Source organism: Monodon monoceros, unplaced genomic scaffold (assembly GCF_005190385.1).
Source record: "Monodon monoceros isolate NGI ecotype Baffin Bay Population unplaced genomic scaffold, NGI_Narwhal_1 Super_Scaffold_20, whole genome shotgun sequence".
Lineage (NCBI taxonomy): Eukaryota > Metazoa > Chordata > Mammalia > Artiodactyla > Monodontidae > Monodon > Monodon monoceros.
In genome coordinates, this window is record NW_021703777.1 from 118,620,854 (window position 1) to 118,644,711 (window position 23,858).

Consider the following 23,858-nt stretch of genomic DNA (forward strand, 5'->3'; position numbering starts at 1 on the left):
TGATAAAAGCTGAAGAATGAGAAATTATGACATCCTCATAAAGGTACTGCAGCTTGGAGCCAGTACCCCTCATACTCTTCATTCATAAAACAAGTTTATGGACCTTTACTGGTATGCTTTGTGACCCACTCATTTCCTGCGCAAGAGCTTCTTAAAGAATGTGTCATTTCCCAACTATGCTAGGTTGGAGCCCAGTGGCATGGTTCCCAGAGTTTCCACAGACTTGATTATGTGGGTACAGAATTGAGGCTTACCACCCTTCTGTGTCTGGCTCAGACTTGAGATTAATTTATAAAGCATATTATGTTTTACTTTTTTAATGTAGAAATATATCTCTTAAGAATATCTCAACATTAAATGTACTGTCTTTGGGGTTCCATTTTGAAATTGTTCCAGAAGCAATGTTTCTACAAAAACTATGCAGTCTTTTGTCTGCTAGTATATTAAACTTCACCACCATAAAATTATTTCTAACAAAAGATATAATAGGGCAAACAATTCTCCAAAACAAAGTCAACTTTTAAAAATCTTTACCTAGACCTGATTATAAATAATTGGAAACTGTTGATTAAATTTGGAGATAGGAACTTATTAGAAGGGGAAAATGCTAGCTATAAGGATTGAAAACAGCTCACACACATTTGATTTTGATTATTTCATAAACCTTAGGTATGGAAAGATTATTTTTATGCTGGTGATTAGTTTGTGATATTTTCTGGCATCAATTAGGTTTAAAGAGCTTATTTTAAAACAGCTTCCTCCTCCTCCCCAAAAGCTTGAGCTTACAGTTAGTTCTAAGTGGTAGGTTGAGAGGCCTAAGTTTGAAAAACCTGGTTAATATTGTAGATATGATAGATCAGTGGAGGGACAAGTAGGTCTTCTCACTTTTTTTTTTAACGTTAAAAAATACTCCCACTAGCTGGGTTTAGCAATATAATAAGTAATAATAATAAATATTACTAGGTAATGTATATTGAATGTCCACCATGTTCCAGATACTATGCTAAATGCTTTAATAATTATACACATTTAAACTTTATAGTAACCCCACAAGAAACTATTACTGTTCCCATTTTAATTTTTTTCCATTTCTTTTTTTATTGAAGTATAGTTGATTTACAATATTGTGTTACAGCAAAGTGTAAAAGTGTACAGCAAAGTGATTCAGTTATACATATATGTTTTTCAGATTATTCTCCATTATAGGTTATTATAAGATATTGAATACAGTTCCCTGTGCTATACAGTGAATCCTTACTGCTTATTGTTCCCATTTTAGAAGTGATGAAACTGAGGACAAATAGGTTAAATAATTTACCTGGAGTGGCACAGTGTGTAGCAAAACTCACAGTTAAAATCCAGGCAATCTGATTCTAATCATCTTTTAAGAAATTTAAAAAGTTGGTTTGCTATTTTCATACTAATTCTTTACCACTATTTGCTGCTTTTTCGTATATCTTTCGATCTTCAGATCTCATTGGAACATTCTATATAAACCCAACCAGAATCTGTATCCTAGTCTTACATTCCTCCAGGGTTTGTGAATTTGAACTAAAACCTAGTTTGGTATCAAACGTCTTTGTATCTACCTCTTGCCTGTGAGTTCCCTATCAAGAAACGTTTGATTGGCATGAGATTTATTACTCTAATGATTTACTACTACTCTGCTAGTGATTTACTGTTACTCCACTAGTGATTTGCTATTACTCTACTAGTGATTTACTATTACTCTAACACTTCCAGTATATTGTTTCATAGGGGAAAAATTACTGAGGAAGGGGTAAGGTTGGGTTTTGAATATGAACAGTAACCCATAGTTTCTGTTTTCATCCTTGTTCTCCCTTCCAATAAAAGACAAAACATCTCTATGCTTCAAGTGTAAAATTCCAAGATCCTTTTCTCCCTAATCTTAAAAAAAGGAACTTTCCACTCTCTTCTAAAAGAAATACTCTACTCAGACATTCTCTTGCCTCTTTGCTTGTTGGGTCCTACCCAACATTCACATATATGACCCCTCCCTGCTTTGAGTTAGTCAGGTCATCTAGTTCCTGAAGCATATCTGATCTGATTTTTACATACTACAAAAGGCAGTTATCCTTTTAAGTTATAAAAATGTGTGATTTTTTTTTTTTTTTTTTTTTTGCGGTACGCGGGCCTCTCTCTGTTGTGGCCTCTCCTGTTGCGGAGCACAGGCTCCGGACGTGCAGGCTCAGCGGCCATGGCTCACGGGCCCAGCCGCTCCGCGGCATGTGGGATCTTCCCGGACCAGGGCACAAACCCGTGTCCCCTGCATTGGCAGGCAGACTCTCAACCACTGCGCCACCAGGGAAGCCCCAAAATGTGTGATTTTAAAGCATACTCAGAGTAATTCCAGCATATTGTAGAATGGTGAATGTGATGATAAATTTTTCCTATACGTTTGCCAATTATAAATCTGATGTGTTTGTGTGTGTGTGTGCACGTGTGTGTTTGTAGGTGTGAGTGTAAAACAGAAGAGTGTGTAAATGATGTACAGTGGTCCCATCAATCACTGGAACCTCTTTCCTTCCTCGGTGTTAGGAACTGCTAGCCCCAATAGTAAGCATTTTGGATACCAACAAAGGGTATTATTTTTTTAATGCATTCTTCATACTAACAGAGTGTAAGATATTTTCTGTTAAGGCAATTTCAAGTTTAATACCACTGTTTCTTATAAAACCTATCCTGAAGATAAACTCAAGTTTATCTTAGCGTTTCTAGAATGGGTAAATAGGAATGGCTCAGTTTCTGATCCTTTTTCTCACTATTTTTCCAACCCCACAGACATCTTCTGTTTTCCTAAGCAGATGATTCGCTTCAGGATCTTCCCTGGGTGTGGCTGCTGCAATCCTAACTAGGGATTTGTATAAACAGAACCCCCCAAAGACTATTAATTTCTTTCAAATAGAAATTGTCTAATCTCAAGAACCTAGAACAAGGGTACAGACTTGCTAGCCTCTTCCTTTTGGTTCTTATATTATTTGACTTTATCATTCTTCCCTAACTCAAACTTGGTCAGATGCCTGAGATTTCATTATCTTTTCTTTTCACTGTTCTGGTCTTTAATGCTACTACTCTCACTCTTCAGAATTCAGAGCCACTGTGTTTAGATAAATCCAATTAACTACAATATTATCACTGTTATGCGACAGATGCTACCAGAGATGTCTTAATAAGTTTGTTCATTCATTCAATAAAAATTTACTGAGTGCTAGGTTTAGGGCATACAGAAAATTAATGCACAATATAGCAAGGCTAGTCATTCTCTTTCTCCTTATACTACTGTATTTTTCTTAATAACATTCACCATCACTTTATATATTATTTATTCATTCACTTATTATTTGTATCTTACCTATTTGAATATAAGCTCCAGATGTAGAAACTTTGTTTTGTTCACTAATGTTTACTTAGAGCTTAAAACAGAGCCTACAACATAGTTATGTACAGGAACTCAGTAATGTTTGGCAAATGAATGAATAGGTCCCTACCATTAACTCAGCTCTTTAGCACCTGGTTTACAAGGTCAAGCCACTGTTAGGTCTTTTGTTCCTCAAAATCATGGGGCAGGGACAAAGGAAAGGACTATATGGGTAGGAAAGGAGAAAGGACATGTTTTAAGTATTTCAGCTTTGAGTCTGAGTGTGCATTTGCTCATGCAAAGAAAGGAGAAAAAATGGCTCAGATGTCTGAAAGTAACGCTAATTAGTTATTTACAGCTAATACCTATCATTTATGCTTAAATTCCACCTAACACCAAAATAATTACAGAAATTTTATGATTTAGTCTCACTTTATACTTTTTATTACATTGAGCTATACATTAATACTGTTTTTATATTTTATTGCTCTGTTAGATAGATCTCTGTTCATAACTTAAATCAAAACCCTAAATAAGAGTATCACTTCTATTTAATTCACAAAGAAACCAAAGTCTTATATAATTTGAATTTGTTTCTAGCTTCTGCCAATCCCAACTGCCTAGAAGCACGGTGGGGATCATGATTAGGTTCTGAGCAGCAGTACTTTCTCTTAAAGAACCAATCACTGGCAAGACTGAAAATCAGCAAATGAAGAATCTGGATGCCCAGTGTTCTAGTTTGGAGGTTCTCAAACTTGACCGTGCACCTAAAACACCTGGAGGGCTTGTTAACACACAAATTGTTGAGCGGCATCCCCACAGTTTGATTCATCAGGCCTGGGGGTGGGGCAGGGGTGTGAGAATGTGTGGTTTCTAAGAAGTTGACACTATGATTGTCCCTCAGCTTCAAATTCAGCCTCCGTGCTCTGCCTAGTGATGCTGGAGCTGGGACTCTGCTAAGCAGTTTTGGTCTTGCCAACTAACTCCCTGTTAGGCTCCACCAACAGACTGCAAGGCTGGAGGAGGAAGAAGGGAGCAGCTCCTCCTGTCTGCTTCCTGTGGGCTTCCCATGTGCTTGTGGTTCCTGTATTGCCTCGGCATGCTGCTTCATTCTGGCAGCAGCAGTTCCTTCCCATAGCAACAGCCAAATCCACTTTGCAGTTTCCTAGCATTTCCAACATGAGCTTCATTGTGTCCCCTCCCCAGAGACACCGGCCAGCTGATGCTGGGTCCCAGGCCCTCTGAGTTCAGAGACATCAGCAGCTGAACAGCATTTCTTATTAGAGATTTGATTAGCTATGTGCAGTCCCAAATGAAGGGATGCACAACCTACCAGAATAGTATAAAGATTACCTTAAACTGAAGACATATGAGATACAGCAAGATGCAGAAAGAAGCCTTTTCTGAGATTCCCTTTATCTGATTAAAGGTAAAGCTTTCTGAGGACAAAGCTGCCATAAATCCTTTCTGGGGAGCTTCCAGCCAGGAAGGAAACTAACCTTCAGCACCTGGTGAGAAACTGCATACACAAACTTTATTAGAAGCTGCCATAACTTCTAAAATTACTCTTTATATCCTTCACTTAATCATGTCCCTTTTCTCCATAATAATTTTTCTTCACACACTTTTGTTCTAACCTCTTTTTTTTTTCTTTAGGCCAAATATGTACTGTTTAAGTATCATCGTTGGCAACTGAACTGAATGGAACTGTCAACCTAAACAATAGACAGTGGCATCTGTACTATGTATTAAAAAAAGCGAAAAACTACCTCCCTAAAAAACAAACCCCATTCAAGTGAAGTCTTTTGTATCCTATGCAAAGTATGATAGGCATTGCCATAAAACTACTGACTCCCTCAAAAAAATCCAAGTTTTAATTCCATTTATGTTTTCATCTGCTTTAGTTTAGTGAAAAGATTCCTCTCTAGGCTTAAATTCTGACTCTGCCAATTACCAGTTGTGTAATGTTGAAAAAGTTACTGCAACCTCTCTAAAGTTTTTTTGAAAAATGGAGATAATAACAAATACCATTATTAAATAAGAAAATTTCTGCAGAAGTATTTTGTCATCACAATTATCATTATTTATCTGATTTTATTTCTATTAAATAGCAAAACGATGGAATTAAAATAATTTTGTTTAGCCTGAAAACCTCATCAATTAGGATCACGAATGTGTACTATGATAGGAGAACAAGTGACTTGGAGAATGGTCGAGTGTTAGCAAATGTTTGGTTATGAATTTTTAGTAGGCTAGAAGCCATAGCAGAGCTGGTGCTACACTTTACTTGGGTTTTTAATCCTCTTGAGATATGGCTGTTGGTTCCAAGAGACATCAAATAAACCATTTAGGAACCTATCTAGGGTTAATTACTCAAAAGTCCCCCCAGCTTAAGTATGACCTTCAATTGACCCTAAAGGCAACTGACCCCCAAAGGAAACTTGAGGTGGAGGATTGAAAACTCTCCACTCACATCTTTATAAGCCCATGTTACAGGATGAATGGCTAAAACAATGCCACTGTGGATAGGTCTCTTGGAGTTTTTGTTTAGTCATTAAATCTTGGGTCTCCCTTTGTTTCCTGACTACCTTGGAAAATACTAACAAACATTCCAGAAAACATTAGCAATTATTTCTTTGAAACTAAGATGAACAAAACTAGAGAGGCACTGAATGCAATCACGATTAACTGAGAATCATAAAAGTTTTTAGTCATTTACAGTGGAGTTTAGGCAAATTTAGTATACATAGTTTTGACTATTGCCCTGTTTTAAAAATAAAGCTCAATTCAATTCTTTCCTTTTCAATTGCTGCAATACAGATTGCTCTGGAAGTTTGATTTCTGCAAACTAAAGCTGTTAAATCATTTGTCTTGGAAGGTTTTATAAGGGAAAAAAAAAAAAAAACCATCCCCAAAACATCACGCTGTCTAGGTTTGGAGTAAGACAGGTTAGCCATAACTGCCAGGGAAGCTCCTTCTTTTCTTTTTTTCAGACTGCAAGCCAATTTTTAATATTATTAGTTAGACCTAGGTTTGTTCTCTATGAATTTCCATGTTTTAATAAATGAGTAATTACATAAATAGATTCTTAGTTGGTTGATCCACCAGTCCTGAAAAACTGCTCAGAATGGAGCAATCACATTACTCTGGCTGTCTTTCAGTCTCTGTCAAAGTCCTTAATGAAATTTTATTTGATAAAGTCACTTACGACACAGCGTGCTCTTTTAAAATCTTAAAAGTTTACCCTTTTCTTTCCAAAATACCAAAGTGGTTTAAACCAGGTTATATCTGGTATCTTATCTTACATGTGCATAAGTGTATAGGGAGAATTATAGTATTGGGATATTTCATTTGTGATCATCGAATCTAACTCCTTAATTTCATAAATGGGGCAACTTAGGTTCCCAGGGGCTCACAGATTTGCCCAGAGTTGTATAGCTAGCTAATGACAGGGCCAAATCTTAGAACCCAGGTCTCCTGATCCAATTTTGTTTGTACAACTTCTTATGTCACCTGAGCGTAGAAAAAATTAAATTTTGGTGATACTGTTGCTTCTTTAAATGCAAGGAAAAGACAGTTAAAGGGATACACTTAAAAGACAGTAAAACCTTTTATAATATCTTTAGAAGTAACTTTTATATACTAAGGTATAGATTATTTTTCCAACTTAGCAAAAGAAATTAACCAATTTATGTTACTTATATATACTTGTATACCATATATATATGGTATCTGCCAATAATGTTTGGGCATATCATCTCTCTGCCATACTGCAGAGTTATAATATCCACTTTCAGTCTAACCCAATTTAATTGAACAAAATCCTAAGTAAGTTTTCTCAGACCTTGGGTACTAAATATTATATATTAATACAACCTCCTTTGGCCTAAGGGTAGTTAAGACCTGAATGATAAAATAGTAAAATAATGACTACGGGAACTGTTCTTTTGTAGGTTAGAGTAGGGTAAGATAAGGACCATCTGGTGTTCCTCATAATTTCAAGGCATGTAGGGAAATAGCTGTATGTCTTTGAAATCCTTACTTGATGCTTGGAATTGAATGTGGAGAGAATCAGGGCTTATCACTCTCACATGAAATGAGTTTACTTAGGTTTGGGCTAATTTTTTTTAAGATTACAGACTCTAAAATTAGATTGGTTTTACTACTACGTTATCTGCATAATTTTGGGTAAATAGCCTCTCTGCGTGCCTTTCACCCTATCTCCAATTTCTAGATCTAGCAATTTACCCTATGGTAAAAGGGTAAATAACATAGTATAGTGATAAATAAACAGAGTATAGCTGTCCATATATCATCTTCATCACTGTCACCTCAATCAAAATCTTTCAGTAAACAAAATCTGAATTGTTTCTATGTCAAATCTAAACTCCTCTTCCTGGCTCTCAGGCCCCCTCATAACTAGGCCCTATTTTTACCATTCAGTCTTGCTTCCTACTCACTCTCCGCTCATTACCGTCAAATATACATATATATATATATGTACTCCAATTCAAATATAAAACTTACTGATGGCTAGGCACAATACTACTTTAGGTACCCAATAAAAATCTGTTGAAGATAAAGTTTAGTTTGAGTCAGAGATCCTGCCTTAACTAAAACTTTAACGTTACTTAATACCATGAGAGTGCTTTCAGATAGCGTTTCTGAGAAATGATTGATACTGCTTTCAGCTATAATTATGAATATTAGTTTAAAATTTAAAAACATATATGAGGAGAAAAATCTATGACTCTATCCACCAATATTTACTGAAGTCTCAGAAAGTATCAAAGTAATTATTCTCGTCACTTATACTCCTGAGCATGAAAGCATCTGACCTCTAAGCATGGTACTTCTCTTAAAAACTTCTGTTACTTCTAGTTGCCTATAGTTCTTATTTGGGTGTATGAGGCTCTTTAATTCTGTTCCCAATCTAGCTCTCAAACCAAATATTTTACCATTCCCATCTGTAAAGGAGAGACGGTCCATACAGGCAGACGCTTGGCCCGGGGAGCCCCATTGCCTGCTGGGAAATCTGCTGAGTCAGATAGAGGGGCTGGAGAAGCCTAGACTCTGCTTGTGAGGAGTGTGTGCATGCTGGCTTGCTAACAATCAGGGCAAAAAGAGACCAGCACTGGCGGGTGCCGCCTTGCCACACTTCCCAATCCGGAGGGGTGAACGCCTGGGTCCCGCTTACTCCACACCTCAGCCTGGTGTGAGATAAGGGCAGAGATTCAATCTAGCTGCGCATACAGACTGGGCCGCCTGAGGTGGATCAGCCAAACTGCAGAGACCACTGTCAGTGCACACATGCGGGTGGTGGATCAAACTGAGCAGACACTGTCAGTGCTGCACCGGGCCATGCCACAATTACGTGCAGTGGCTAACTGCCAAATCTCCAAGTCCCTGGGAGAGGACTCGATATAGCTGCACAGAGACAACTTGAAGAGTCTGAGGTGTGGTCTGGGGAGAACCTCGGAGCCTGTGGTAGGTGTGTGGACAGCAGGGGCAGGTCGGCTGCAGCAGACTTGGTCAGCGCATGCATAGGTGGTGCCATAAAAAAGCAGAGTGGCTGGATGCTGCGTCTTGAGCAGACAGGCCCTGGGCAGGAGTACGCAGTGGTACGTTTCCCGTGGGAGTGCTCTGGCTCCAGCTCCACCCACTTCGCACTGCAGGGTGGAGCTGGATGTGGGGCTGGCAGGTCCTGGTAGAGGTCTACCACAGAGGCTGCCCAGGTCCCAGGTGCAGCACAGCAACCTCAATTCCTGCAGTCACAGCCTCCAGCCCCAGCCTACTCCGCACCACAGCCTAGCACTGGGTCTGGGATGAACACAACAGAGAAAGGGACGAGACCATGGGCTGCTTCTGGGCGAAACCGTGGGCAACTACAGGTGCACAGGTTCACTGTGACTACACAGGCCTTATATGCTTCTGCGGTCACCTCCTTTGGGGCAGACCACACACTCAAGGGCAACTGAACCTAACTGCACCCAACCATTAGGGCTTCTTCAACAACTGGGGAGCAGACACTGCCCCCAACAGGGTGGTGACAGCCATGGAGCAAAGAGGAGGCCCTGCTCCTCATCTAGCACAGGTTCTGCACACCACAACACCTATTACAACCCCTATCAATGGGATAACAGCCAGCACACTCTGAAGAAAGAAGTGGCTGGCATCTATACCAAAACAAGCCCTTGCACCAAAAATAACAGACTCACACAGTCTACACAGGGAAACACCCCTTCAAGATCAAAGTAGATAATGGTTTCTCCTAAATTCACGGAGACAGAGAAAGTTAAAAAACAGAGGAACTACTCCCAATAAAAAGAACAAGAGAAATCTCCTGAAAGAACAAATAATGAAACAGACCTCACCAGTCTATTAGACCCTGAGTCCAAAAATGAGGTAATAAAAATGCTTATTTAAGAAAGATTATTGGGACTTCCCTGGTGGCACAGTGGTTAAGAATCTGCCTGCTAATGCAAGGGAAACGGGTTTGATCCCTGGTCTGGGAAGATCCCACATGCTGTGGAGCAACTAAGCCCATGTGCCACAACTACTGAGCCTGCGTGATACAACTGCTGAAGCCCATGTGCCTAGAGCCCATGCTCTGCAAAAGAGAAGCCACCACAATGAGAAGCCCACATGCTGCAACGAAGAGTAGGCCCCACTCACCACAAATAGAGAAAGCCCACATGCAGCAACAAAGACCCAATGCAGCCAAAAATAAAGTTAAAAAAAAGATTATTAATAAAATTCAGATTAATAAAATGAAATTTACTAAGATCATTAATAAAATAAATAATAAAAGTTTATTATTTATTAATAAAATAAAAGACTATTAATAAAATTCAGATCACCGTAACAAGGAACTATAAACTAAAAATGAACCAAACAGACAATTCAATTACTGAGATAAAAACCTATCTAGAAGCAATGAATAGCAGACTAAATGACACAGAAGGAATAAGTAATCTAGGAGACAGAATAATGGCAATCACCCAATCAGAACAGCAGACAGAAAGACAAATGAAAAAAAATGAAAGCAACATACGAGATCTATGGGATATGTAAAGTGTGCCAACCTATGCACAGAAGGAGAAAAGAGAAAAAAGGGTATCAAAAATGTATTTGAAGAAATTATGGCTGAAAACTTTCCAAACCTTAAGAAGGAAACATATATCCAGGTACAGGAAACACAGAGGGTCCCAAACAACATGAACACACACAAAGACATATCATAATTAAAATGGCAAAAGTTAAAGTGAGGATTCTAAAGGCAGCAGGAGAAAAACAAAGAGTCAGTTACAAGGGAATCCCATAAGGCTATCAGCTGATTTCTCTGCAGAAACTCTGCAGGCCAGAAGGGAGTGACATGATATATTCAAAGACCTGAAAGGGAAAAACCTGCAACCTAGGATACTCTACCCAGCAAGATTATCATTTAGGAGAGAAAGAATTTCTCAGACAAGCAAAAACTAAAGGAATTCAGCAATACTAAACCTATCCTAAAAGAAATACTGAAAGGTCTTCTCTAAATAGAAAAGAAGAACCTATAGAAAAAGAAAAACACAATAGGATAGGCAAATATATGAAAGGATTGAAAATTAAATAAGCAAGCACACAGATTTAAAAAACAATTAAAAAATTGTAAAAGTGATTATAACTAAACAGTAAAAGGGTAAGCATGAAGATGCAAAACAGGATATCAAAATCACAAAAAGTGGGGGAGGGGAGTATAAAAATGTAAATCTTTTAGAACGTGTTTGAACTTGCATGACTATCAATTTAAAGCAGATACAGTTATGGGTCAACATACTTGTAAACCAGGGTAGCCACAAATCAAAATCATACAATAGACTCAAAAAAACTAAAAAGAAAGAAACTCAAGCAAACTAAAAAAGAAAACCATCAAATCACAAAAGGAAAAACAAAAAGAAGAAATGAGCCAAAAAGAGCTACAAAAACAACTGGAAAACAAGGTTTTAAATGGCAACAAGTACATACCTATCAATAATTATTTTATGTGTCAATGGACTAAATGCTCTGATCAGAAGACACAGAGTGACAGACTGGATTTAAAAAAAAAAAAAAAACCTATAATATGCTGTGGACAAGAGACTCACTTTAGGGTGAAATACACACACAGCTTGAAAGTGAGGGGATGGAAAAAGATATTTCATGCAAATGGAAACCAGAAAGCAGGGGTAGCAATACTCATATCAGACAAAACAAACTTTTTAAAAAAGTCTACAAAGAGGGCTTCCCTGGTGGCGCAGTGGTTGAGAGTCCGCCTTCCGATGCAGGGGACACGGGTTCGTGCCCCGGTCCGGGAAGATCCCACATGCCCGCGGAGCGGCTGGGCCCGTGAGCCATGGCCGCTGAGCCTGTGCGTCCAGAGCCTGTGCTCCTCAACGGGAGAGGCCACAACAGTGAGAGGCCCGCGTACAGCAAAAAAAAAAAAAAAAAAAAGTCTACAAAGAAAGACAAAGATGGACACTTTATAAGGATGAAAGGGATCAATACAAAAAACCTGATATTACACTGTAACATATATGCACCCAATATAAGAGCACTTAAATATATAAAACAAATACATAACAGACATAAAGGGAGAAACTGACAGAAATACAATAACGGTAGGAGACTTTAACACCCCACTGATATCAATAGACAAATATTACAGACAGAAAATCAATAAAGCAACAGAGGTCCTAAATGACACAACAGACCAGTTGGACTTAATTGATGTTTACAGGACACTACATCCAAAAAAACCAAAATAAACATTCTTCTCAAGTGCACATGGAACACTCTCTAGGATAAAACACATAGTAGGACACAAAACAAGCCTCAACAAATTTAAGAGGACAGAATTTACCTCAAGCATCTTTTCTGACTACATGAAACTAGAAATTAACCACAGAAAGAAAATTGGGAAAAGAATGAACACATGGAGACTAAACAATATGCTACTAAAAAACCAATGGGTCAACAATGAAATCAAAGAGGAAATCAGAAAATACCCTGAGACAGATGAAAATAAAAACACAACCTTACAAAATCCATAGGATGCAGCAAAAGCAGTTCTATGAGGGAAGTTCATAGCGATACGGGACTTCTTCAAGAAACAAGAAAAATCTCAAATAAACAACCTAACCTACCAACTGAAAGAATTTTAGAAAAAGAAGAATGCACAAAATCCAAAGTCAGCAAAGTCAGCAGAAGGAAAGAAATAATAAAGATCAGAGAGGAAATAGAAGAGAGATCCAAATAAACAAGAGAAAAGATCAATAAAGGCAAGAGCTGCATTTTTGAAAAGATAAACAAAATTGACAAACCTCTAGGCAGGTTCATCAAGAAAAAAAAGAGAGAGAACACAAATAAACAAATTAAGAAATGAAAGAGAAGAAATAACAACTGATACCACCACAAATAAGAAAAAAAAATCCTAAGAGAATCCTATGAACAGTTATATGCCAACAAACTGAACAACCTAGAAGAAATGGACAAATTTTAGAAACATACAGCCTGCCAAAACTGAGTCAAGAAGAAATAGGTAACTTGAACAGACCAACCTCTAGATGTGAAACAGAATCTGTAATTAAAAAAACTGCAAACAAGAACCCAGGACTGGACGGCTTCACTGGGGGATTCTACCAAACATAAAAAGAAGAACTTATACCTATCCTCCTCAAACTATTCCAAAAGACTGAGGAGGAGGGAACACTCCCAAATTCATTCTATGAAGCAACCGTCACTGTAATACCAAAACCAGACAAAGACACTACAAAAAAAGAAAATTACAGGCCAACATCTTTGATGAACACAGATGCAAAAATCATCAACAAAATACTAGAAAACTGAATCCAACAATACATACAAAGATCAAAAACCAAGATCAAGTTGAATTAATTCCAGGGTTGCAAGAATGGTTCAACATATGCAAATCAATCAACGTGACACACCACATTAACAAAAGGAAAGACAAAAACCACATGGTCATCTCAACAGATGCAGAAAAAGCATTCCAAAACATTCAACATCCATTCATGATAAAAACTCTCAACAAAGTGGGTATAGAGGGAAAATATCTCTGTAATAAAAGCCATTTAAGACAAATCCACAGGCAACATAATACTCAGTGGTGAAAAGCTGAAAGCCATCCCACTAAATTCTGGAATAAGATAAGGATGCCCACTCTCACCATTTCTATTCAACATAGTATTGGCAGTCCTAGCCACAGCAATGAGACAAGAAATAAAAAGTATCCAAACCAGAAGGGAAGAGGCAAAATTGTATTTATACGCAGATGACATGATACTCCATATAGGAAACCCTAAAGACTCCACAAAAAACTATTAGCGGTTTACCTCCTCCCACAAATACATCAAAAACACAAAGACAAGTGGAATGATTCACACAGAACATCTAGTGAATGCTGGCAGAATGGGCAAGAAAACTTCCACATAACCGAGTTAAGACAAAAGAATAAAGGAAAGAAAAGAGAGAGAAAGGAATCCAATGGGACCTGAGCCCCAGGGAGGGAGCTGTGAAGGAGGAAAGCATCAAATAAAATACAAGGGAATCCCCATAAGGTTAACAGCTGAGTTTTCAGCAGTAACTATTCAGGCAAGAAGGAAGTGGCACGATATATTTAAAGAGATGAAAGGGAAAAACCTAGAACAAAAAATAATGTATCCAGTAAGGCTCTCGTTCAGATTCGATGGAGAAATCAAAACCTTTACAGACAAGCAAAAGCTAAGAGAATTCAGCACCACCAAACTAGCTTTACAATAAATGGTAAAGGAACTTCTCTAGGCAGAAAAGGTCACAACTAGGAACTAGAAAATTATGAATGAGAAAGCTCACTGGTAAAGGCAAACATACAGTTAAGGTTGGAAATCATCTACACACAAATATGATAGGAAAACCAGAAATTGTGAGCAAAGCAGAGTACAAATGGAGGATATTGGAAATGGTTTGGAAATTAAGAGACCAGTAACTTAAAACAATCTCATATATATATGGCCTGCTACATCAAAACCTCATGGGAACTGCAAACCGAAAATCTGCAATAGATACACACACAAAAAAAGAAAAAGCAATCCAAACACAACAGAAAAGATAGTCATCAAATCACAAGAGAACAAAAGAGGAAGGGAAGAAAAAAAAACCTACAAAAACAAACCCAAAACAACTAACAAAATGGCAATAAGAACATACATATCGATAATTACCTTAAATGTAAATGGATTAAATGGCCCAACCAAAAGACGGAGACTGGCTGAATGGATACAGAGACAAGACCCATATATACGCAGTCTACAAGAGACACATTTCAGATCTAGGGACTTATACAGACTGAAAGTGAGGGGATGGAAAAAGGTATTCCATGCAAATGGAAATCAAAAGAAAGCTGGAGCAACAATACTCAAATCAGACAAAACAGACTTTACAGGCTGTTATGAGAGACAAAGAAGGATACTACATAAGGATCAAGGGATCAGTATAAGAAAATATAACAATTGTAAATACATATGCACCCAATAGAGAGGTACTCAATGTATGAGGCAAACGTTAACAGCCATAAAAGGAGAAATTGACAGCACAATAATAGTGGGGGACTTTCACAACCCACTTTCATCAACAGACAGATCATCCAGACAGAAAATCAATAAGGAAACACAGACCTTAAATAACACATTAGACCACATAGACTTAACTGATATTTACAGAACTTTCCATCTGAAAGCAGCAGAATACACGTTCTTCTCAAGTGCACATGGAACATTCTCCTGGATAGAGCACATCTTGGGCCACAAATCAAGCCTCAGTAAATTTAAGAAAACTGAAATTATACCAAGCAACTTTTCCAACCACAACGTTTTGAGATTAGAAATCACATACAAGAAGAAAACTGTAAAAAACACAAACATGTGGAGACTAAACAGCCAATGGACCACTGAAGAATTCTAAGAGGAAATCAAAAAATACCTAGAGACAAATTACAATGAAAACACATGATCCAAAACCTGTGGGACACAGCAAAAGCAGTTCTAAGAGGGAAGTTTATAGTGATACGAGCTTATCTCAGGAAACAAGAAAAATCTCGAATATACACCCTAACCGTATACCTAAAACAACTAGAGAAAGACGAGCAAACAAAACCCCAAGTTAGTTGAAGGAAAGAAACCATAAGGATCAGAGCTGAAATAAATGAAACAGAGATGAAGAAAACAACAGCAAAGATCAAAACTAAAAGATGGCTCTGTGAAAAGATAAACAAATCTGATAAATCTTTTGCCAGACTCATCAAGAAAAAAAGGAAGAGAACTCAAATCAATAAAATTAGAAATAAAAAAGAAGTTACAATGGACAACACAGAAATACATGAGATCATATGAGACTACTAAAAGCAACTATATGCCAGTAAAATGGACAAATTCTAAGAAAGGTCCAATCTCCCAAGACTGAACCAGGAAGAAACAGAAAATATGAACAGACCAATCACAAATACTGAAATTGAAGCTGTGATTAAAAAACCCCCACCAAACAAACGTCCAGGACCAGGTGGCTTCACAGGCGAATTCTACCAAATATTTAGAGAAGAGTTAACACCTCTCCTTCTGAAACTCTTCCAAGAAATTGCAGAGGAAGGAACATTCCTAAATTCATTCCATGAGGCCAAAATCAGACAAAGATACCACACACACACACACACACACACACACACACACACACACACACACACAAATTCACAGGCCAATATCACTGATGAACATAGACACAAAAATCCTCAATCAAATACTAGCAAACTGAATCCAACAATACATTAAAAGAATCATACACCATTATCAAGTGGGATTTATCCCAGGGATGCAAGGATTCTTAAATATCCGCAAGTCAATCAGTGTGATAAACAACATTAAGAAACTGAAGAATAAAAATAAAAAAACCCTATGATCATCTCAACAGATGCACAAAAAGCTTTTGACAAAATTGAACACTGATTTATGATAAAAACTATCAAGAAAGTGGGCACAGAGGGAACCTACCTCAACATAATAAAGGCTACATATGACAACCCTACAGCTAACATCATTCTCAATGGTGAAAAGCTGAAAGCATTTCCTCTAAGATCAGGAACAAGACAAGGATGTACAGTCTCACCATTTTTATTCAACGTAATTTTGGAAGTCCTAGTTACAGCAATCAGAGAAGAGAAAGATATAAAAGGGATCCAAATTGGAGAAGTAGAACTGTCACTGTTTGCAGATGGCATGAGATTATACATAGGAAATCCTAAAGATGCTACCAGAAAACTACTAGAGTTCATCAATGAATTTGGTAAAGTTGCAGGATACAAAATTAACACACAAAAATATCTTGCATTCCTATACACTAACAATGAAAGATCAGAAAGAGAAATTAAAGAAACAATCCCATTTACCATTGCATCAAAAAGAATAACACACCTACCAACGAAAAAACGACAATCCAAAACCTTTGGGATGCATTAAAAGCAGTTCTAAGAGAAAAGTTTATAGTGATACAAGCTTATTTCAGGGAACAAGACAAATCTAAGGAGGCGAAAGACCTGTACTCTGAAAACTATAATGTGCTGATGAAAGAAATGGAAGATGACACAAACAGATGGAGAGACATACCATGTTCTTGGATTGGAAAAATCAATATTGTGAAAATGACTATATTACCCAAAGCAATCTACAGATTCAATGCAATCCCTATCAAATTACCAATGGCATTTTTCACAGAACTAGAATAAAAAATTTTACAATTTGTATGAAACAACAAACAACCTGAAGAGCCAAAGCAATCTTGAGAAAGAAAAATGGAGCTGGAGGAATCAGGATCCCTGACTTCAGACTATACTACAAAGCTACAGTAATCAAGACAGTATGGTACTGGCACAAAAACAGAAATATACATCAATGGAACAGGATAGAAAGCCCAGAGATAAATCCTCCCACCTATGGTCACCTAATCTATGACAAAGGAGGCAAGAATATGCAATGGAGAAAACACAGACTCTTCAATAAATGGCGGTGGGAAAATTGGACAGCTACAAGTAAAAGAATGAAATTAGAGGGCTTCCCTGGTGGCACAGTGGTTGAGAGTCTGCCTGCTGATGCAGGGGACACGGGTTCATGCCCCGGTCCGGGAAGATCCCACGTGCCACGGAGTGGCTGGGGGCCTGTGAGCCATGGCTGCTGAGCCTGCACATATGGAGTCTGTGCTCCGCAACGGGAGAGGCCACAACAGTGAGAGGCCCGTATACCGCAAAAAAAAAAAAAAAAAGAGAATGAAATTAGAACACTCCCTAACACCATACAAAAAAATAAACTCAAAATGGATTAAAGACCTAAATGTAAAGCTGGACATTATAAAACTCTTAGAGGAAAACATAGGCAGAACACTCTGACGTAAATCTAAGCAAGATCTTTTCTGGAGATTTTATCAAAGATGGCGTAAGAGTAAGACACGGAGATCACCCTCCTCCTCACAGATACACCAGAAATACATCTACACGTGGAACAACTCCTACAGAACATCTGCTGAATGCTGGCAGAAGACCTCAGACATCCCAAAAGGCAAGAAACCCCCCATGTACCTGGGTAGGGAAAAAGAATAAAGAATAAACAGAGACAAAAGGATAGGGACGGGACCTGCACCAGTGGGAGGGAGCTGTGAAGGAGGAAAGGTTTCCACACACTAGGAAGCCCCTCCGCGGGCGGAGACTGCGGGTGGTGGAGGAGGGAAGCTTCGGAGCTGCGGAGGAGAGCACAGCAACAGGGGTGCAGGGGGCAGAGCGGAGAGATTCCCGCACAGAGGATCGGTGCCGACCGGCACTCACCAGCCCGAGAGGCCTGTCTGCTCCCCTGCCGGGGCGGGCGGGGCTGGGAGCTGAGGCTCGGGCTTCGGTAGGAGCGCAGGGAGAGGACTGGGGCTGGCGGTGTGAACACAGCCTGCAGGGCGTTAGTGCGCCACGGCTGGCAGGGAGGGAGTCCGGGGAAAAGTATGGACCTGCCGAAGAAGCAAGAGACTTTTTCTTCCCTCTTTGTTTCCTGGTGCGCGAGGAGAGGGGATTAAGAACGCTGCTTAAAGGAGCTCCAGAGACGGGCGTGAGCCACGGCTAAAAGCGCGGACCCCGGAGACAGGCATGAGACGCTAAGGGTGCTGCTGCCGCCACCAAGAAGCCTATGTGCAAGCACAGGTCACTATCCACACCCCCCTTCCAGGGAGCCTGTGCAGCCCGCCACTGCCAGGGTCCCGGATCCAGGGACAACTCCCCCGGGAGAACGCACAGTGTGCCTCAGGCTGGTGCAACATCACGGTGGCCTCTGCCACCGCAGGCTCGCCCGGCACTCCGTGCCCCTCCCTACCCCCGGCCTGAGTAAGCCAGAGCCCCCGAATCAGCGGCTCCTTTAACCCCGTCCAGTCTGAGCGAAGAACAGACACCTTCTGGCAACCTACACGCAGAGGCAGGGCCAAATCCAAAGCTGAGCCCCTGGGAGCTGTGAGAACGAAGAAGAGAAAGGGAAATCTCTCCCAGCAGCCTCAGAAGCAGCGGATTAAAGCTCCACAATCAACTTGATGTACCCTGCATCTGTGGAATACATGAATAGACGACGAATCATCCCAAATTAAGGAGGTGGACTTAGAGAGCAAGATTTATGATTTTTTCCCCTTTTCCTCTTTTTGTGTGTATGTGTATGCTTCTGTGTAAGCTTTTGTCTGTATAGCTTTGCTTCCACCATTTGTCCGAGGGTTCTATCCATCCGTTTTTTTTTAAATTTTTTTCTTAATAATTACTTTTTAATAACTTTATTTTATTTTACTTTATCTTTGTTCTTTCTTTCCTTCCTTCCCTCCTTTAGACAATGAATCATCCCAAATTGAGCAGGCGGACTTTGAGAGCAAGATTTATGATTTTTTCCCCCTTTTCCTCTTTTTGTGACTGTCTATGTGTATGCTTCTGTGTGAGATTTTGTCTGTATAGCTTTGCTTCCATTTGCCCTAGGGTTCTATCCGTCCGTTTTTCTCTCTTAATAATTATTTTTTTATTTTAATAATTTAATTATATTTTATCTTACTTTATCTTCTTTCTTTTTTTCCATCCTTCCCTCCTTCCTCCCTCTCTCCCTCCCCTTCTTTCCTTTTTTCTTTTCTCCTTCTTTCCTTCCTTCTTTTTCTTTCTTTCTTTCTCCTTCCTCCCTCCCTCCCTTCCTATTGTTTCTTTCTACTTTTTCTCCCTTTAATTCTGAGCTGTGTGGATGAAAGTCTCTTGGTGCTGCAGCCACAAGTCAGTGCTGTACCTCTGAGGTAGGAGAGCCAACTTCAGGACACTGGTCCACAAGACACCTCCCAGCTCCACATAATATCAAATGGCAAAAATCTCCCAGAGATCTCCATCTCAACACCAACACCCAGCTTCACTCAACGACCAGCAAGCTACAGTGCTGGACATCCTATGCGAAACAACTAGCAAGACAGGAACACAACCCCACCCATTAGCAGAGAGGCTGCCTAAAATCATAAGGCCACAGACACCCCAAAACACACCACCAGACGTGGACCTGCCCACCAGAAAGACAAGATCGAGCCTCATCCACCAAAACACAGGCATTAGTCCCCTCTACCAGGAAGGCTACACAACCCACTGAACCAACCTTAGCCTCTGGGGACAGACACCAAAAACAACGGGAACTACGAACCTGCAGCATGCAAAAAGGAGACCCCAAACACAGTAAGATAAGCAAAACGAGAAGACAGAGAAACTTACACAGCAGATGAAGGAGCAAGATAAAAACCCACCAGACCTAACAAATGAAGAGGAAATAGGCAGTCTACCTGAAAAAGAATTCAGAATAATGAGAGTAAAGATGATCCGAAATCTTGGAAGTAGAATAGACAAAATGCAAGAAACATTTAACAAGAACCTAGAAGAACTAAAGACGAAACAAACAACGATGCAACAACACAATAAATGAAATGAAAAATACTCTAGATGGGATGAATAGCAGAATAACTGAGGCAGAAGAACGGATAAGTGACCTGGAAGATAAAATAGTGGAAATAACTACTGCAGAGCAGAATAAAGAAAGAAGAATGAAAAGAAGTGAGGACAGTGTCAGAGACCTCTGGGACAACATTAAACACACCAACGTTCGAATTATAGGGGTTCCAGAAGAAGAAGAGAAAAAGAAAGGGACTGAGAAAATATTTGAAGAGATTATAGTTGAAAACTTCCCTAATATGGGAAAGGAAATAGTTAATCAAGTCCAGGAAGCACAGAGAGTCCCATACAGGATAAATCCAAGGAGAAATACACCAAGACACATATTAATCAAACTGTCAAAAATTAAATACAAAGAAGACATATTAAAAGCAGCAAGGGAAAAACAACAAATAACACACAAGGGAATTCCCATAAGGTTAACAGCTGATCTCTCAGCAGAAACTCTGCAAGCCAGAAGGGACTGGCAGGACATATTTAAAGTGATGAAGGAGAAAAACCTGCAACCAAGATTACTCTACCCAGCAAGACTCTCATTCAGATTTGATGGAGAAATAAAAACCTTTACAGACAAGCAAAAGCTGAGAGAGTTCAGCACCACCAAACCAGCTCTACAACAACTGCTAAAGGAACTTCTCTAGGCAAGAAACACAAGAGAAGGAAAAGACCTACAATAACGAACCCAAAACAATTAAGAAAATGGGAATAGGAACATACATATCACTAATTACCTTAAACGTAAGTGGACTAAACGCTCCCACCAAAAGACACAGATTGGCTGAATGGATACAAAAACAAGACCCATATATTTGCTGTCTACAAGAGACCCACTTCAGACCTAGAGACACATACAGACTGAAAGTAAGGGGATGGAAAAAGATATTTCATGCAAATGGAAACCAAAAGAAATATGGAGTAGCAATTCTCATATCAGACAAAATACACTTTAAACTAAGGACTATTGCAAGAGACAAAGAAGGACACTACATAATGATCAAGGGATCGATCCAAGAAGAAGAGATAACAATTGTAAATATTTATGCACCCAACATAGGAGCACCTCAATACATAAGGCAAATACTAACAGCCATAAAAGGGGAAATCGACAGTAACACAATCATAGTAGGGGACTTTAACACCCCACTTTCACCAATGGACACATCATCCAAAATGAAAATAAATAAGGAAACACAAGCTTTAAATGATACATTAAACAAGAAGGACTTAATTGATATTTATAGGACATTCCTTCCAAAAACAACAGAATACACATTTTTCTCTAGTGCTCATGGATCATTCTCCAGGATAGATCATATCTTGGGTCACAAATCAAGCCTTGGTAAATATAAGAAAATTGAAATTGTATCAAGTATCTTTTCCGACCACAATGCTATGAGACTAGATATCAATTACAGGAAAAATCTGTAAAAAGTACAAACACATGGAGGCTAAACAATACACTACTTAATAACGAAGTGATCACTGAAGAAATCAAAGAGGAAATCAAAAAATACCTAGAAACAAATGACAATGGAGACACAACGACCCAAAACCTATGGGATGGAGCAAAAGTAGTTCTAAGAGGGAAGTTTATAGCAATACAGTCCTACCTTAAGAAACAGGAAACATCTCGAATAAACAACCTAACCTTGCACCTCAAGCAATTAGAGAAAGAAGAACAAAAAAACCCCAAAGTTAGCAGAAGGAAAGAAATCATAAAAATCAGATCATAAATAAACGAAAAAGAAATGAAGGAAACAATAGCAAAGATCAATAAAACTAAAAGCTGCTTCGAGAAGATAAACAAAATTGATAAACCATTAGCCAGACTCATCAAGAAAAAAAGGGAGAAGACGCAAATCAATAGAATTAGAAATGAAAAAGGAGAAGTAACAACTGACACTGCAGAAATACAAAAGATCATGAGAGATTACTACAAGCAACTCTATGCCAATAAAATGGACAACCTGGAAGAAAGAGACAAATTCTTAGAAATGCACAACCTGTCAAGACTGAATCAGGAAGAAATAGAAAATATGAACAGACCAATCACAAGCACTGAAATTGAAACTGTGATTAAAAATCTTCCAACAAACAAAAGCCCAGGACCAGGTGGCTTCACAGGCGAATTCTATCAAACATTTAGAGAAGAGCTAACACCTATCCTTCTCAAACTCTTCCAAAATATAACAGAGGGAGGAACACTCCCAAACTCATTCTACAAGGCCACCATCACCCTGATACCAAAACCAGACAAGGATGTCACAAAGAAAGAAAACTACAGGCCAATATCACTGATGAACATAGATACAAAAATCCTCAACAAAATACTAGCAAACAGAATCCAAGAGTACATCAAACGGATCATACACCATGATCAAGTGGGGTTTACTCCAGGAATCCAAGGATTCTTCAGTATATGCAAATCAATGTGATACACCATATTAACAAATTGAAGGAGAAAAACCATATGATCATCTCAAAATATGCAGAGAAAGCTTTCGACAAAATTCAACACCCATTTATTATAAAAACCCTGCAGAAAGTAGGCATAGAGGGAACTTTCCTTAACATAATAAAGGCCATATATGACAAACCCACAGCCAACATCGTCCTCAATGGTGAAACACTGAAACCATTTCCTCTAAGATCAGGAACAAGAAAAGGTCGCCCACTCTCAACCCTCTTATTCAACATAGTTTTGGAAGTTTTAGGCACAGCAATCAGAGAAGAAAAGGAAATAAAAGGAATCCAAATCAGAAAAGAAGAAGTAAAGCTGTCACTGTTTGCAGATGACATGATACTATACATAGAGAATCCTAAAGATGCTACCAGAAAACTACTAGAGCTAATCAGTGCATTTGGTAAAGTAGCAGGATAGAAAATTAATGCACAGAAATCTCTGGCATTCCTATACACTAATGATGAAAAATCTGAAAGTGAAATCAAGAAAACACTCCCATTTACCATTGCAACAAAAAGAATACAATACCTAGGAATAAATCTACCTAAGGAGACAAAAGACCTGTATGCAGAAAATTATAAGACACTGATGAAAGAAATTAAAGATGATCCAAACAGATGGAGAGATATACCATGCTCTTGGATTGGAAGAATCAACACTGTGAAAATGACTCTACTACCCAAAGCAATCTACAGATTCAATGCAATCCCTATCAAACTACCACTGGCATTTTTCACAGGACTAGAACAAAAAATTTCACAATTTGTATGGAATCACGAAAGACCCCAAATAGCCAAAGCAATCTTGAGAACGAAAAACAGAGCTGGAGGAATCAGGCTCCCTGACTTCAGACTATACTACAAAGCTACAGTAATCAAGACAGTATGGTACTGGCACAAAAACAGAAAGATAGATCAATGGAACAGGATAGAAAACCCAGAGATAAACCCACGCACATATGGTCACCTTATCTT

General features: G+C 38.8%; 1 protein-coding gene across 2 annotated transcripts in view; it reads right to left on the reverse strand.

Annotated features, from left to right (window-relative positions):
• Positions 1 to 23,858, reverse strand: part of NUDT6 (nudix hydrolase 6) — a 42,905-nt gene that overhangs the window by 5,653 nt on the left and 13,394 nt on the right. The window lies entirely within an intron of this gene.